General features: G+C 40.3%; 1 protein-coding gene across 3 annotated transcripts in view; it reads right to left on the bottom strand.

Moving 5' to 3' along the window:
- ncalda (neurocalcin delta a) overlaps positions 1–12,622 on the bottom strand; it is a 79,606-nt gene extending 66,984 nt beyond the window's left edge. For 2 of the 3 annotated variants that reach the window (XM_030393277.1, XM_030393278.1), the window contains exons 1-2: positions 12,465–12,622; positions 9,422–9,546 (exon numbers count right to left, since the gene is read on the bottom strand). The gene's annotated coding sequence lies outside the window, so the exon portion shown is untranslated. Of the gene's footprint in view, positions 1–9,421; positions 9,547–10,659; positions 10,749–12,464 lie in introns of all 3 variants that reach the window. The other variant, XM_030393279.1, reaches the window with a different exon arrangement.
- Positions 12,623–17,074: the final 4,452 nt, after the last annotated feature.

The following is a 17,074-nucleotide window of genomic DNA, read 5'->3' as shown; positions in this document are numbered from 1 at the left end:
AAGAAGTGGTTGGTGCATTAATATGATCAGGACTACACTTTGCAACAACACAAGAGATGGTATGAGTATGTTTGTCACATAAGAATAACTAGCATGAAGGAATTTCACCAGGCCTATTATCTAATATCTCTGGAATGGATATATAAAGAAATGGCACAATGTATTTAAAACAAGCTAGCAGTGAGAGAGAAACAGAGAAAGACGTAACAATGTATTGCTAATCTCCTTGGACACCAGCCAAGGCAGTGTGGGTGTCTGGACGAGACACGCTTCCTTGCTCATTCGCTCATCTGCTGAATAAAATCTGGGCTGCGGCTGCATCGTGTTGTCTTCTTACCATATTTGCTGTGGTATACTCCCACGTGTAACCCCCTCCTCTTATTCACTCTATCTCTCGCACTCCCCTACTTGCGGCAGACCGGCTGTCACGGTTTCCTGCCCACTCGTTACCGTTCCTCTCATAACTGACGCTCCAAGAAGCTTTCATCCTGCTTCTCCTCTTAAGCACACTGGGTGGCAAACTGAAACATTACATAAAGACAATGTGGGCTGAACCTGTGTGGTTGTGAGGTCGTCTGCGTATCATTTACGCATGTTTATTCACCTGCATCATAAAAAGGTGACTGAATTTAATTCAAATTCAATTATGGTGATAAAAGTTGCTCACATTTAACAAACTGTGAAACCAAGAGAATAAAAAATAGAAAGGTGAAGGGACAATCTTTATTAGAAGTTAATTAGAAGGTAATTATCACGTTTTGTTTGGTACAAAGAGAGAAGAATCCAGTATGCAATCTATTCTGATTAGCATTATTAAACGCGTTAAGCTTTGGAGGAGTCATCTACCTCAGTGACATCAACTCCTTACAGAAACAAAATGACTCTCTCAAAGGGTTTAGAATAAAAGTAATAATCTGTGTGACTTTATGGAGAAAATGTTTTTTTCATGAAACAAACTTTTGCACTGAAACACTATTATGCCGCTTTGAAATAATTTTTCTCAAAATGATTTTTAAAAAAAATTGTTTTACCAAATCCACTGATTCATTCACAAAATATAAAAAAAAATGTATTTGTGGATCATAAAAGACGCATTTCAGCTTTGCAAACTTATTCCCCTCCATATTATTTGTACTTAAAAAGTATTTAAATGCTGAAAGGATGGGCCTTGCATACCACTGGGCTGTCTCCGCGGTAAAAAGATGCAAATATTTTTGAACATGACCAGGGTAAACAGAGACAAGGTGCTGTGGTAAAGGTAAAAAAAACAAAAACCTAGAACAAGAATGTACCATGCCGCACTGGACTAATAAACACAGGTGACGTACACTTTGAGCAATGCTTTGTTGGAGCTATGCCCATTTTGCAACGGGTAACAGTAGGGTGGCCAGCAGACATTCGTATTACAGCTCAACAGTTCACTAAAAATGTTGAAACAGACAATGAACAGGATTGCAGTTGATATTTGATCAATGCTGCTTTGGTCCGTTTGTTTCTCTCGCTGTTGGTATGAAGACGAAATTCAAACCTTCTCTCGGAATAGTGAGTGAGAAACATTTAAGATGCTAATACTTGAATGATTATAATGTTGCATCACCATGGCTTCATTCTTTGTGAGTTTTGAGCCAACAGTGTGGGTTTTTTCAGCCTATTTTCACAGTACAGAAACAATATGGCAGCCGATTCTTGTTCACAATCTTTCTCTATTGCAGCTATATAGTACTGTAAAATATGTTTCTGAAAACCTTTTAGGGGAGAAATAGGCTATGATGTACCTGAATGTTATGGTTATTAGTATCAGCACTGCCTAGTTTTGACAGTTGATCGAAGTTCGCTGAGAGAGTGACAGAGGGGCGGCTTGCTGTCTCAACTTTTTGTGTCCCTGGATGCACAAATACAAAAACACAGAAGCACAATGTTTAGTTGAAACAACAGTCCTAAAATCCACCAGATGACGTGTTTTGTTTTGTGACTTTTACTGGCAAAATAGTGGGGGTTCTGGCTGCAACCCAAGTGGAGGGAAGTCCACCATTGTTCATTTGCATAAAATACCAACATTGATACTAAAGCTGGCTGGAAATTGGCAAAGTTTCCATTTAATGCTACTCTGTCTATACCTTTCTATCACAGTGTTTCTAGTTTGTTATGCCCATTCTTTCACACTTGCCAGAAACAATCGCTCATACTATATATGTCAATTCTGTGAATGTTTCCCTATGACTGTACTGACACATACTCATACTCAACAGGTTAAAATAACAGGCATCCTAGGTCCCTTAACATCCCTGTGAAATCAGTTGTATACCCAGGTATTCACACTTGACTGCGGTAATGGGCACCCCACTTGCCACGGCATTCACACATTGCTAGACAGCCCTGTGATAATTCAGGGCTTGCCCATGGACTCTTGGCCAGCCAGGGCGTGAAGCCAAAGCCTGTCAGTGAAGCTTAGCAACTCGTCACGGATCCCTCAGCGCAACCCTCAGCTATTGATGCCCGACTTCTGACAATCTGTCTGACCTTGGAAGAGGGGCATCAATGTGTAGCTGGTCAGTTAATGGAGTGTAGGGTTAAAGGGTGTATTCAATTAAAAATGCATACTTTTCACAAACTGTTGAACTCTCACTCAGCTGTCTGTTTGCGTGTGTAGGATGCTCTATTTCATTGTGTAATTTTACCTGTATGTGTGTATCTGTGTAATCACTCACAGCTTCATAAAATGTGTGCATTCTGTTTCTTCTTCACTGCCTATTAGTCTGTCTCAGTCAATGGCATGGAGACCAATCCATCAAGATATCGTAGTGCATTTTATAGAGGTCAATTGTTTCATGTCTTCTGACTATAGTCTCATAGCTATCTGGATAAGGAGCTGCCGTTGGTCTCATTCTAGTAAACACTCATCTATAACAACAGTAGAGGTGCGTAATGAATCCACTGAATTGATTAGTCAATGTGAGAAAACTATGTTATTTTATCAACATTGTCCCCCCTACATTTACACAATTAGTCCACTGGTCACGGAGCACACGGATCCCTTCGGTAGAAGCCAAAGTCGTGTACCTTCAGGATACAGTTCACAACAGCAGTAACATCACTGTCCAAATGCTGACCACTGAGCTCCTCCTTCATCTTGGGGAAGAAGCAGTGGTCTAAAGGTGCCAAATCAGGTGAACGTGGGAGGTGTTGAACAAGTTCAAATCTGCATTTCTATATTGCAGCCATAGAAACTGTGGAAACTGGAGCGTTGTCTCAGACAGTGCTGTCTTGCAATTTTGAATCACCCGAAACAAAAATATCATGAAAGTTATTAACTTTAAACGTCTGGCATAATGAGTCAAAGAGTATACTGCACGTGAAGGGAATGACAGCTGTACAACTGCTTTCCTTCTACAGTAGCCAATAAACTTATCAATCACCTTTCCCAATGCAAAGTCCATGCTGCATGTACTGTAAGTTTGAAGTTACATTCAGAGCAGGAAGAATGGAAAATAGACAAACAGAAACCACTGTGAAATGCCACAGCTGCTGTCCATTAAGGCACTTCATAAAAGGATGCATCATGATATGTTGCCCACTGGGGCAGTACGCTCATCTGCATTTGGGAATGGGGTCTTTTACTTTGCCTTTCAGTACTAAGTGTATGTTACTGGGGCCCATTTCACTAAACAGATTTAGTGCTTACACATGGATTGCACCTGCTGCTAGCATTCCGTTTCATAAAAGATTATTGCTGACAAATTGCAGACACATTCGCAAGGCCTACTTTCCACTTATCCAAGCATACATAGTGCTGTGTTTTTCCAGTTAGTTAAACATGTCAAAATCATCAGTACTGAAGATCTGCTTCATTTGGTGTCAATAACTGTTTTGCTTGACATATCATCACATTTGAAAGAGGCAATTTGCAATTTGCAAAAAGTTTTTTTTATTATTGATCTGTCACATATTTATATAGTCAGGGCTTGACATCTGAATCGTTACATACTTAATTTAAAAATCGAAGAAATACGATCAAAATCTCTCCAATTCAGAAAAAATAAAAAGTTTCTATAAAAACGTCATATAGTTGAGTCAACATCTAAGCTAATAAGCTGTAAGACCAGGCAACAGCCAAGCGTTGCAGTTGGTGGAAAGCAACTGCAGCGACTGGCTCAAAAAACTGTAGCCGCCTTGATCCCATGGGATTACCGTTGTCCACGTGTGCATGAGTCAGACACAAACCAAACTTTGTATCATTCTCATTGCTCTGGAAGATCTTGACAACAATTCAAAATAACGCCATGTGGGTTCTAACAATGCTTGACAATTTCCCTGTAATAATTGACAGACACATTGGGGGGCTTTTCAGGGTCATAGCAGTGCTCAGTTTGAAGGCTATTAACAGCTAAACACAGTACAGACTCCACTGCAATCCTTTCTGACAGAGTATGAGGGAAGGGAAGTGTGGCCCTATTCAGGCCCCGAAGCCCATCACCAGATTGTTAGATGCTGGCAGTTGGTCTCTTTCTATCTGACCTTAATTGAAGGAAGTCATGCCATACAGACAGATCTACTGGACAGACACACACAGAGTTGAGTAATAGCAGCCAGCTGTTTCGTACAGCTGACATTTGACTGAGAGGCCGTACAGGGATGTGGCTTTCTAGTCATACCAACAGAAGGGTGCAATGGCAGATGCAGATCGAGAGCAAGTCCTCAGAATAAAAATGATCAAATGTAAGAAGATGCTCTTGCTAGATCTACAAAGCTAAACCATGTGGATCCACACTCACATCAGAGCCTACAGTCCACATAACGCAGGTCTGTTAGGAAAATTAACTTCACTGACCAGACAATTCAGTTAGCAGTTATTCGTATCGCATTTATGTTAATACGTTATTAATTCGCAATACGTTAAAAACGTACATAATGAGCAATTTCGCATTTTGAAAATACTGAAAAGAAAGGGAAAAGGTAAATAAAAACGATTAGACTCTAACCACAATAAGATGATCATTTGAATAATAACAAATACACAGCATAAGTCACCAGAGCCTGTGTATTTAACAGCAAATCATTAAGTGCTTGGAAGGATGACGAGATTTATCTACAGTCTGTCAACACATTCAATGCCAGCCACTGTTATGATCTAAGCGTATTAAACAGGCTGGCAGTGCAAAGCCTCGGTGACTCACAGGTCAGAGAAAGTCATCTGACCAATCAGAGGGGCAGGTGTCAGCACTCAGTCATCTACAGACTGAAGGCTCACTCGGACACACGGGACTCGTGTGGGGGCTTTCATCCTAGGTAATCCCTTTATGTTATTTGACATGAAACAAGGCAAATAAATTACAATTAGATTATATTAAATCAGATTTTAACAAACTTAATAAGGCAGGCAGACGGATATAGGGGAAGTGATTTCATGATCTTTAGGGCAAACACAACTGAAACATCCTGGATGAATTTGTCCATGCTCTATGTACATACTGTATACTTTAAGCAACTTGTTAGCACTGGCTCAGATATCTAGTCATATCTTCACATTTACGAAAGTTTAAAAATATCAGTGGGCACTCCCACATACAATCTGAAATGGACTAAAGCTGCTTTTTGATTTTAAAAAATGAGCACGCTTAACATTTTCTTTAATTTCAGTTAAGTTTGCAGTAGTATGACTGTCGTTTTAAAATATGTTAATTGGTGCACTCTAAGTTTAATTTATAATGAGCTGAGTGATACATTTAGCCAGGAAATTATGGAAAAATTACCTACATGCTGAAATTATGGGTAGAATTTTTGCAAGAAAGATGGACTCCACTAATGGATTTAATAGGGGAACATTAGGATTGGAAAAATGAGGGATCAGATGCTTAAGGAACTGGATTACAGGTGATACCCTGAGGTTGTCTACTGTGACTGCTTTAAAGTGAGATAAAATAAACACAATTTGTATTTTTTGATCAGTACAATGAATATTTTCGAATGTTGGACTAGATATGTATCTTTATGTAATCTGAAGCTACATATAACCAATTTCTAGTCTTGAGATACTTTTTTCATTGCTTATATCAAGTGTTTTTATATATACTGCATAAGAACATATCAATGATGAAACCCACTGTAAAGAAAACTATCAAAATATTTTGATTTAAAAAAAAGATTTAAAAAAAAGAATGAATGTAAAGCACCAGACTGAAACAAATCCATTACGTAGAATTAATGTTTTTGTCAAAGTTTACAAAGACATGTATCTCAAGAAATGAGATGCTTTGTATCAGATGTAGTCATTAGCTAGGTTCAGTCCCTGGGCAGGTACACAATGTAAATAAGGAACTATACTAAAGTTGTGTTCAACCTATTATGTTAGGATGGTATCAACACAGGCTGCAGAAAAGCCTGTCCATGATGTCAGGACAGTTATGTCTCTAATTTGAATTTTCTTTGGACATTTGCTGCGAGAAGTTTGAACAGTTGTTGAAATTTAGCAGGGTGATCTTTGTAATAAATTAATCAATGGAATTGAGTGAGGGGCTGCAATGTGCCAGGCCTGCTCCTGGGGGCAGTGGGCATCACATTATGTTCCCTTGTTCAGGCTGTCACCAGCATGTCTGTGGGAAGCAGGAGGCTGACAGTTGATGATTCCGTTTGATCTCAGCCACAAAGCAACTCATGTTGAGCAGAAAACAGGCACCAAGGAACAACTGCAGAGCTCTGTACACTGAGGGTGGGTGGGATGCTGTGATATTTGTCTGTACATCAGTGAAGTATATGAGGGGCATGCCTTAGCATTTAGAATTTCAGCCTTTTACTTTTTCTACTTCACGGGACATCATGGAAATACTGTGCAAGTATTTCTCTTTAAATTTGCCTTATATGGAGCATCCGGACAGCTTTGCGGTCTAAGGGCACATACCATGTGACTGATATTACAAAGTCAGATCTGGCATGTGTTGCATGTCATCCCCCGCAAGTTCTCTCAACTTGCCAATAAAGGCAGACATAAAAAAAAAATAAAGAAAATCAGTCTCTAATTTGCTTGGTTCAATATTTTCATTATGAGCAGGGGGCTTAGCTAGCTGCAGTATAGTCGTGTCCTTGGTTTCAATGAGGAATGCCAACAATTCAAACCATCTATCCTGGGAAAACTGACTTACAAATGTAGACACTGTTTCCCACACTGCGTCTGTGTTTGATAAGGAAACAGAGCCAAAGAAAACCAACCACCACAAGTGATGCAACGCTGTCGGTCCTGGCTGAATTCCTCCGTGGTCACTGCACCATTACAAGGAACATGTCGACTGCTCTCATTCTGCTCGCTACTGACAGTTTGTGCCACTCACTACGCACTTCATAATAACTTTAAGACACAATACTTTTTGACTGTTTTTTTTTAAGTATTTTTTTGGCCTTTTATGGCTTTTTATTGATAGTACAGCTGAAGATATGACAGGAAACAGGGTGAGAGAGAGGGGGAGTGACACGCAGCCAAGGGACCCGGGTCGGGAGTTGAACCCAGGTCCGCTGCAGCCTCGGCACATGGGACGCGCGCTCTACCAACTGAGCTAAACGGCGCCCCTTCTTGACTGTTTTCGACTGAGTGAATAGAAATTTGGTTTGGTGAGCTAACACAAAACAAAAACAAAAATCTCACACCACCTACAGTAACCACCCGGGGCAGTAGAAAAAAAAGTGATTCATCTTTTATAATAAAAAATACATGTTTGAAACAAGCTATCAGGGGAAGCCATCAGTAACACAAACCATCTATGGTATACACAATTGTATATACAGTATATATACACACCCCTGCGTCTTACAGGCATGAATAATAACAACACATTGAAGGCACCAGTCTGGAAGAATGTTGTGTCGCTTTGTCCGTGGTGTAATTGTGTGATTTTCAATGAAGTGCTCGTCCAGACGGCCCATCTTGTACCGTATATCATGACAAATTAAGGACAAATGTAAGAAGATGCTCAGGACAAATTAATTCTTGGCAAGGGTACTGACCAAGAGTGTTTCAAGAACCATTATGGATTGACCAAGAAAGAAGCAACCTCACCTGGTAGAGGAATACTGGGCACAGGGACAACAATCATAGCGAGGGTATGAAGGGTAACACTATGTGACACACACTATGACTACATGTTAAAAAAAAAAAAAAAAGGTTTGTATGTCTGTGCCATGACTGGAATGTGAACGGATCTGCTTAACTGCATCTAGCTTGCACTGTTTTGGTATCTAATGTAGGTGTAAACACATTCTGTACAACTTGCTGGTATCTGTACACAACTTAACATTGATATATATATTTACATTTAGCTAACATAAACTTTAGGTTGTTGTTTCAAATTTAGAGCTTTGAAAAGGCTCAAAGGGACAAGCTTCTACTGATTAAACATTTAGTCTGTGCCATGACAGCACCAGAAGATGCCTTATACAACTGAACTGTATGAAAAATGAAAGCAACACTGGTGGGGATTGGAATAACGTACAGTGAGAACTGTCTGTGTGCAGAACAATGTGTGCTGCACTCATCTGTTCAGCTGATCTGCTGGTAAAAAGGCATTTGATTTATTTAGTCGCAGAGTAGCCTACAGGCTGCTGCTGCAAAAAAACAGGACATAAAAACGTATATAATAAATCAGATTTGCCCAATTTACAAGACCGAACGGGACAGAGAACAGACTCAATTTTAATTCCTCAAGAGAGTGTTTAGTTATAAACAATTTTAATACCAGAAGCTACTATCTATTCATACAAAATACACAGTCAATCTAATAATATTCTATATAATCGACTGGACATAGTTCTGAGATGAAGTAAACCTACTCTTTTAGATGGTAACCTCATGACATATGTGGATACTGGCTGCCAGAGAAGGCTGCAAGTCTCCTCTATATCCAACAAACAGTTAATGAGAAAGCTTTTACACTCTATTCGTTTCTCCTCCTCTTAACTTTTTATCACCTTTGAACATAAAAAAAAAATACATTGGGAAAGTGGCCAGTTTATCAAAGTGCTTACATCAAACAGACATCAAGGACTTACAGCAGATGTAAGAAAATTCCTCAGAGCTGCTGGTCCTTGGACTGTGCTGAACCCATGCTCTGAGACCACAGCGTCAACCAAAGCTTTTACTACCACATGCAGTGTGTCATGGCATGTGGGTGCTGACAGAGGGCAGTGTGATGAAATGAAGGTGTGATCAGTGTCATTTTCTTGTCAGCTTACCTAAAAACAATCACTGATGCCCTACCTCGGGTACATTTGCATTGTTGACATCAATCTTTTCCACATGTGACGTCTTGTTTGACGTATAAACATCGACGTGCCCATATATCAAAACTCCTGAACTTATTTACAGCGTCTCATAACAGCAGAGAAGCTATAAAACATGTCAGCTGACTCATTACACTACTGCAGTCGTGTCACTCACTGGGTGGAACGTGTAGAAGCCTGCAGCCCAGGTGGGAGGTTACAGACTGCTGGGTCACTTCTGGTGTTCTGGTTTAGTGGCGTCCCCTTTCTCCACCTATGACGTTATCTGGAAGTGAACAGCACCTGGGGAAAGATGAAGAGAGACACCTTCAAAGTTCAGCTTTACAGCCAGAATGGACGTCACACTGGTATCAGGCCGGCCAAACCTAATAAAAATCAAAACCATTGTCCCCGGTCTCCAGATCTTAACAGAGACCTGTCCCCACCACGACATCGTAGGGTCGAGCTGTTGCACTCCGCGGGCGCACCGTGTTCAGAGCTGACAGGCCGTGCTCCAATGCAAAGTTAATGGATAGTGTTTCCAAGATGCCAAACTTTAAATATGAACATCTCGTTTACACTCACCCCAATGCAAATTTGAAAAATGCACAACAGAAATAATTCCCTGGTGTCTGTGTATAAATCACTGCATGTTGCTCTGATATGTTTTATTGTCCTTTTTTTACCCTCAAATAAGCTACCTTTGTATATGTTAGACGAATGTAGCATGAAGCCTATTAAAAACGGGCAAAACTATTTTATTGTCAGTGTTGTACAGGGACAGCTAAATTACCATTCTGTATTTCACATGTGAATATGCACTGTAGTGTACATGTCAGTCCTTCTATCCATGAATACGAGTGCACAAACGTGCATGCATGAATTAAAAAAAAACAAAAAACAAGTCATGGGTTAATGAGTTTGCATGTTGAGCTAATGTGCAGGTCAGAGGGAGGTTGTGTATCACTGACTGAGGTCCAGACATCTGTGGCCTATTTAATTCAGGGTCTCTGACCTGCAGACCTAACAGAGGCATGAGATCCTGGTTTGACTTCAGAGTAAACACTGAGTGAGAGTAAAGCTTGGATGATGTTACTGTACGATCTACTGTACAATGTACGAGCTGCTCAGATGCACACCGACTACTCTATTAAAGAGGTCATTCATTACAGCTGGCAAAAAATTACGAAAACAAGAGCGATTTTAAAAGAGACCGTGTCATGCAGTGATGGTAAGTTCACTAATCCGATTTGTAATAAACGTTATCCTATTCACACTGTACTGGACCTGCAGATGTTTGCTGGAAAAATGACTGAAAAACAATGAATCAACTGTCAAAATAATTAGCAAAAACTTTCTTTCGATCAACTGTTTTATTAACGGCCTCAACGCTGCAGCTTAAAGTAAGACACCTACCTGCTTAAACTGCTGATGCTGACTACAGCTGTCCGACCACACTGCCTGATGACGTGCGACCCGCCCCAGATGTCGGCTCATCTGTCTCACTGTGTACGTAATAAACTGACGATTTAAGGTGCGAAATCAACTTTGCAACGTACAGAGGGGGGGATCTCCACCCAACAACACCTCCCTAACGCTGTGCGCAGATGTTCTTTAATAGCATATAAAACATGAAATCTACCTTTTCAGGGACGAGCTGAAAAAATGTTTGTAACCTTGAAATTTTAAAACCACACTACCCAACACCCCGTGTGGACACATCTTTAGTAACTAAGTCGTGTACCCATATAAATGGATGAGAGACGTCGAGCAATTTCCCCACAAGCTCCACCAGTACATCGACAGTAACTTCCATCCAGATGTAACTTACATGCATTTTATTTATTTTTGATATAAATGAAATAAAGCTAAAATTATGAGTCAAATGTGAAGATTAAAAGATAAAAATGTATATGTTTTTATCGTATTGGGCGCTTTATAGCTCAAATGAGTAATCGACTATTTGATTAATGCGTATCAAATTAATGAGGAAAATAATTATCAGATGTTAAAATGAAATTAAAAGTACAATACCTAATCTAGGTTCGTCCTACACATCATCATACAGATCAACCACTACTGACTGTATGGGGCTGCTACTGATATAGATGATAGAAAAACAGTGTGTAACTGATAAACACACAGCATAAAACAAACAGTCCTGTTCATGACAACTTGACAGTTTCTTTCAAAACTCTATACTGTCACTCATCAGCAGACATATACACAGATATTATACATTCAGCTAAACACATGACCTGGCCGCGGCCAAGTCAGTGACATATTGGCTGAATTTGCAGAGAGATGGCAGAGAATTGCTAAATCTCTAAACGTATTCAACCAGACTACACCTCAGTTTAGATACGGTTAGAATATTAGATTCACGGTCCTGCTTGTCAGCAAAAAATTAGGAACTACTTCGCCAAATCACAGTTAAAAACACGAGGCGGAGGATGACAACTTCTACAGCAGCTGTACAAGTTGCATCTCTCCAGTGCACAGCTGTGATTCTGTGCCAAGTCTGGAACTGAAGTCGTGCATCTTTGCAGGCACGACTCTGCGTGGTCCCGGGCTCCTGACACGCACATTTAGGAATTCTTATTTCATACATGTCTACAAAAACACCTTCACTGCGACCCGAGTCCCTCTAAACATTTCTGCCTGCAGCACAGGAAACACAGCGTCTGTGTCCCGGCGACGTCTCGCTCGTTTCGCTCTGTATCCGCCTACAGCAGCAACCTGCGGAAACCTCTGCAGCACTTCTTACATACATAACAAGAACACATGTTAATCAACGTGCCCATAGGAATAACGTGGTGATAACGCCGGAGCAGGACGCGGAACACCCACCACACGTCGCGTCAGAAGTGAGCCAAAGAAACTAGTGTGTTTCCACTCTGCAGCGCTCAATTAGCATAACGAGCTAAAATGCTACAGTTTTGGGATGCGCCAAAGCAAAGCCAAGCACGCTGTACTGTAACTGTATGTATGTTGACCTAGGCTGCTGCCCGACAAACAAAGATAGCAAGAGCTAGAGTTAAACGCGTTATAAACGTTAGCATGGAGGCAACGTTCACGAAACTGCTTTCATTTTAACCAAGTTAAGAAGATGCGCTACGTTTTGAGTTTACAACCACGTAACAGACGTCAATACTGAGTCTCTGTGAGGGTCCTTCAGAGGAATCAAGTCAGTATGAGCTAACCTCAAGCAGAAGACTTACCGCGTAGGTTAGAAATCGACTAGGATTGTTCATCTGCCAGTAACTCGGTAAACTAACCCACAGTGATACACACAGAACACATGTATCCCAACAAGTGTCGGTGTGTAGAGAGTTGCGTCAAAGATGACATATCATGAGGATGTGCCGCACGAGAGGAAAAATGTATCAACTTCCGGTCTGAGAAATTGCATCTGTCACGACGCATGCGCCTTCGCACAGGGTTTAAACTTAAGCGTTAGGCATTTCAATAAAACATCACGCGGGTTATAGTTGTGTTTTTATTTCCCCAAACAAAACTCGACACGCTAGGTGTAAGATAGCCATGTGAATGCCATATCTGCGGACATTTGTGGTACCCAGAAACAAGAGCAGAGTGAGACGTCCGTCTTATTCCTCTTCTCTCGCCACCTCGAGCGGAATTTCATAAAGATTTAGACTATGGCGCCATCTAGTGGACAATCAGGGAAGCGAGTGCATTTCCTCACCTACCGTGAATTAGTGTGGGGAACACTGGAAGACTTTACTTTGAGTAACTTTTCTGACTTCATTCTTAGTTAGATAAAAAGCTAAAAGTCAGCTGTGATTGTGCCTGGGCCAAAAAGAAAAAACCCTAACCCATTATATTATATTGTTCAACATCTGAAGCTGATGGTGCTTGTGAGGGTTCTGTTTGTTGATAACAGTTCAGCGTTAAATACTACTCTCCCATTCGCATTGTATGACAAGCTTCTCCTTTTCAGAGCTGAACAATCTTTGTGTCAGTGGGTCCTTGATTTTTATAATAGAGATGTTGCAGGTGGTCTTAAGGTTTTAAAGGACTCTTCCCTACCCAGCTAACAGCCTTTTTAAATGTCTCTCCTCTCACAGAAGACTCAAAAGTATTCACACAAGAACAACCAGATTTTAAAAAGCACACATCCCTGAAGCTGTCAGCCTCCCCTAGAACTCTTAACATGCCTCTGGAGACTACTTGGTAGGTTTTATTATTGGGCAGATCGCAAATGTTTCTGCTTTACTATGCACTTAATGCACTCGATGCACTTTATCCACAGTAATGGGTCACTGGTGGGCCAGCTAATCTGCGCAATGGGTGCCAGTGTGTTTTTTTATGGCTCATGTGTTAATTTATGTTTTTCTCCATACCGGTTGATTGTATGTATTCATTTTATTCATCTGATTTTCTCTTTTCTCTTCATAGCATTTGAATGTATTTTTTATGAGTGAGTGGTTCACTAGTCTATTCCATTCAGTTTTGTTCATATGCCAATGAAGTATTGAATGTTGAATTTTAGTAACTGTGAAAGGTTCTTGCTTAAAGGTCTGCCCCGTTTTCTTCTCTTGATATACTGTAACATGGAGACTTCGTGGCATAACGTCTTCAGATGTTTCATCATATGATTTTCCTGTGTTTGCTACTTTTAAAAACACTGCATATACATTATGAAGAGTGTCTATAGATTCATTCTGACTTAGGGTGACTGAACGGGCCTAACGAGTTCACGGGGCAAGTTGGTCAGAGTTTCTGTCTGGAGAGACTGTTAACGTTTCTTGTCAACAGAGCTCAGCTGAAAACCGGATGATGTTTTTTAATATTGAGAATATGCCAGCCGCATCCAATCCAATGCTTGTGTTTTTATTTTTAATTTAATCTCATATTGCAGCTGCACAGCACACTGAAAATACAGTAATGTTTTACTGATACACAACAAAATTAGTAAAGCAGTTTAAATGAAAACAGCAGAATAGCACTGCCTTATTCAACCAGGAGCTGTGCTGTTGGTTTTGAGGATGATACCTGTGCAGGGTGTGGGTGTAATAACATTTACTCATGTGCTGTGCTTAGGGCCAGATTGAAGGCATCTGTACTTCGCTCGACTATCTCCATTTCACAACACTTCTGCTCTCCATGGCAATATTGTGCATAACACCATTACACTTATTTGGCAACAGTATTTACCAGCTAATTTACAAATCGAGATTTGACATCCAAACAAACGAGGAAGCATGAAAATCATGCCAATTAGCGAAATGGAAATCAGCAACTACTTTGATAACAGATTCATCTTCTAAGTAATTTGTCCAGAAATGATTCCAAACATGAAAAAAAATGTGTAAAAAAAAAAAAACACAAGGAAAAGCAGCAGCTGGAGCAAACAAAACATTTGATGGTATCATTTTGAGCTGGAATGCTCCACAGTGACACCACCCTTTGATTGCTATACTCTTACTTTTACTTACCAACACATTGTTTCTTTTAAAATGTTTTATTTGATCATTTCTGCGAAGGGACACGCAAGCTTTGACCAAATGTACCTACAATTATCTATCACTCCATCACTGAAACCCTTTTAACCAGGACCTGGTGTTGTGTTTAAGGCCAGCAGGTGGTGGTCAAGCGCTGTGCTCTAACAGTCTAGTCCCATTCCCTGCAATCTCACTTCATCTCACACAAGCTGACGTGTGCCAAAAAAACCCACATTATTTTTCAGATAACTAATTCACTCTATTGTGTTGCATTCACACTGTTCAAATCTTATTCACGTGATATTTCAGTTTCTATACGGCCAGTTAGAGCTGATGCAATGGTTGTCAAGTCCAAGTCCAGTCTGGGCACACATGACCCCATATGTCCACGTGTTGCATTACTACATCAAGAGAACAGGGTTTTTTTTTTTTTTTAAATGAGTTTTGTCCACAGCATAAAGAGATTAACAACTCACATTTCACTGTACAACCCAGTGTTGTGGAATTGATAAATACATGTAGAGAACAGTTCAGTTTTATTGAGTACCTGGTGTGAATGTGTGTGCTCAGACATCACTTGCCTGTATTTGGTTAAAACGGGTTACCTCCCGTAACCCCTGCCTCTGTTTCGATCAAAGTAACGATGCTTATTAATCCCCGGCACCTTTTAAACCATCAGCCACACCGCAATGGGTCCTGTAGAAATTTGTCACCATTTTGACATAGTGAGATTTTTTTTTTCTTCTTTTGCCCCACCACCCCCACCCCCTCTCCTCTCACCCATGCATCAGTCAGATCTGTCCATAAATCTACTCTCACTTTAATGAGTAGAGAGGTAATCAACAAGAAGTGATGCCAGGCGTGGTAATAAATTCTGCGGGAATACTAATTGGGGTTTTGAAGGGTCAGAGGACTGAGCCTGTGACATAAACCACTCTGTCACATGCTTCTCCCAACGTGGCTCGCTTCTTGTGCACTAATGTTTCTTCCATTTAAGCGTTGATCAATCAAAACAGTGGATTTTATGATGGACTATTCTGAATAAGCACAAAACATTCATATAGAAAGTATAAGAACTTGTTATCATGGAACACATCTATGCTGCTTTGTGTGTGTGTGGCTTAATTGAAAGTGTTTTCGGAGAAAATCTTCGCAGGATGTGGGTGTGGCAGGAGAAATGTAGAGATGTCATCGCTCATTGTGCACAGCCTCAACAAATCCACTTTTTTGTTCAGCCAAATCTTAATTACTGTTAATCACAATTAACTCGCCAATAAACCAGATAGAATTAATGGACAATTGAGGGCCAAATGACCATTCTTTACCTCGACAAAAAAACCTACTGAATATAGCAGAGAATTCTATAATGAGCAAAGCCTGGTGATCAGAGGAGAGCGTCGAAATGGCCCAAAAACAAAAGAGTGTGTCCAGAGGAGAGGATTACATTTATCAGGACTGCAGAGCCGCCATGCAGACAGAGACGGGATCAGAGAAGGATAACTCACAGAAAGCTGGCTTAGCCCGAAAGGAAAGAAAAAGCGGCGGCAATCTGAATAATAAAAGAATAAATGTATGAAATAGGACAAAAGAGAAAAAAAAAAGTTTTTAATTATTTCTGTTGTATTTTGGAACATGAAATTGCTAATTATGTCAACAATGATTCCGTAAAATTGTTATCTCCAGAAAAGATTTACTCATGCCTTTTACGCCATGCAGCATTTTTAAATGAATTAATTAGGCGATCACAGTAATTACTGTTTATATTGTTGTTAATGAGCCCAAAGGCAAGCGAGCTGCACTCATCCAAATTACACTCATGAGGCACGGAGCCAAGAAAAGGTCCAAACCAGAGCGCGGCGTGTTAAACATTCCCCGAGTCTTCCTGGTGAAGAGGTAACCAAGAGCTCACTGAATTACACTTGAAACGAATCTTTCCCTTTGACGACACTTCTCTCCTTTTTATACATGTCATTTTTTGGGGAGAACTTAAATTAAAAAAACACCTTTAAACATTGTCTAAATGTATTAAGCCCATAGCAGCACTATTGATCTGTTATGCATTCTAACATGTACATAAAAACAAGGCACCTCTGATCACAATCACTGTCATTTTGCCCATTTTTCTATTCAATTTTTCATTTTGTCAGGAATCCGTCTCAGTGTTTTTCTCCCCGTCTGTCAAATTGGCCTGACATTTACTGTCTGCATCTTGCCTACGTTGTATTTCATCACATACCGCAGCTATCTGGAGCACAAAAGCGGAGCGTTATAATGGAAAGGTCTTATTGTAAATATGATAATTCTATCAGCTGCTGTTATCGGGTTTGTGAGTGAGTGAGTGACACACACAGATCTCTGCCAGAGAA

The sequence above is a fragment of the Sparus aurata genome, chromosome 17 (assembly GCF_900880675.1).
Source record: "Sparus aurata chromosome 17, fSpaAur1.1, whole genome shotgun sequence".
Lineage (NCBI taxonomy): Eukaryota > Metazoa > Chordata > Actinopteri > Spariformes > Sparidae > Sparus > Sparus aurata.
The sequence above is the reverse complement of the archived record's forward strand: the minus strand, read 5'-3'. Positions and strand labels throughout refer to the sequence as shown.